Raw genomic sequence first — 1,322 nt, forward strand, 5'->3', positions numbered from 1 at the left:
TTTGGTCATGGTGTTTCATTGCAGTAATAGAAACCCTAACTAAGACAGCTAAATAATTTCTAAAGAAAATATTTTTAGAAGAAACAGGGAGTAAATAGCTCCTTGGGACAACTGTGAAATTAAAAAAAAAAACCCCTTTTATGAAGTAGATATCTTAATTAAGGGAGCCATTTTAGGGTTGGCAAGAGACTTGACTCTAAAGGAGTTCCCAGGTGTCCAAGGAGATATCCCCAGCTTGTTCCTTGGGCAGCAGAGGAGAGGGTGCCTGAACTGGCCTTATCCTATAGCCACATCTTCCATATCACCATAGAACCTTCATCTGGTGATGGATGGAGATAGAGACAGAGACCCACATTGGAGCATTGGACTGAGGTCCCAAGGTCCAAATGAGGAGTAGAAGGAGGGAGAACATGAGCAAGGAAGTCAGGACTGTGAGGGGTGCGCCCACCCACGGAGACGGTGTGGCTGATCTAATGGGAGCTCACCAAGGCCAGCTCGACTGGGACTAATGGAGCATGTGATCAAACCAGACTCTCTGAATGCGGCTGACAGTGAGAGCTGACTGAAAAGCCAATGGCATTGGGTTTTGATTCTACTATATGGACTGGCTTTGGGGGAGCCTGGCCTGTTTGGATGCTCACCTTCCTAGACCTGGATGGAGGGGGGAGGACCTTGGACGTCCCACAGGGACGGGAACCCTGACTGCTCTTAGGACTGGATAGGGAGGGAAACGGGGAGTGCGGGGAGTGGGAGGGAAATGGGAGGAGGGAAGGAGGTGGAAATTTTAATACATAAATAAATAAATAAATTAAAAAACCCTTTTATTTATATTACCCTTGAAAATGTCATTGGACAACTTAATCAAACTGTGCCTGGATTTCCTCAAAGAAAATTGGATATAAAGATAGCACAACACAAACATGGTTTACACACTTTGGGTATCAGGCGGTCTTCTATGGAAGAAGGATACCGTGGTTCTAGGACAGGAGTCTCTTTTAAAGGCAGAAGCTTTTTAAAGGCTTTGGATTTCATCAACTGTTTAAGGACTGATAAGGCAGACTCTGAACTGGAACCTGCCGAGGTTTAGCAATGTTTCATCCTGCTCAGGTGTAATTGAAATGTGCTCAGAAGCAGATGTCCAGTGTTGTTACGTCCCACATAAAAGGAAGGACTTGAGAAGGTGACTTATTCTATCCCAGAAGCATGTCTCTGATTTGCCGTTTTGAAATTTTAGAAAAGTTAACAGGCAGTGGAGAGAGGAGGACCCCTAGGCATAGAAACTTAGACAGGAGGACCCCTAGGCATAGAAACTTAGGCAGGAG

This window comes from Microtus ochrogaster, unplaced genomic scaffold (genome assembly GCF_000317375.1).
Source record: "Microtus ochrogaster isolate Prairie Vole_2 unplaced genomic scaffold, MicOch1.0 UNK66, whole genome shotgun sequence".
NCBI lineage: Eukaryota > Metazoa > Chordata > Mammalia > Rodentia > Cricetidae > Microtus > Microtus ochrogaster.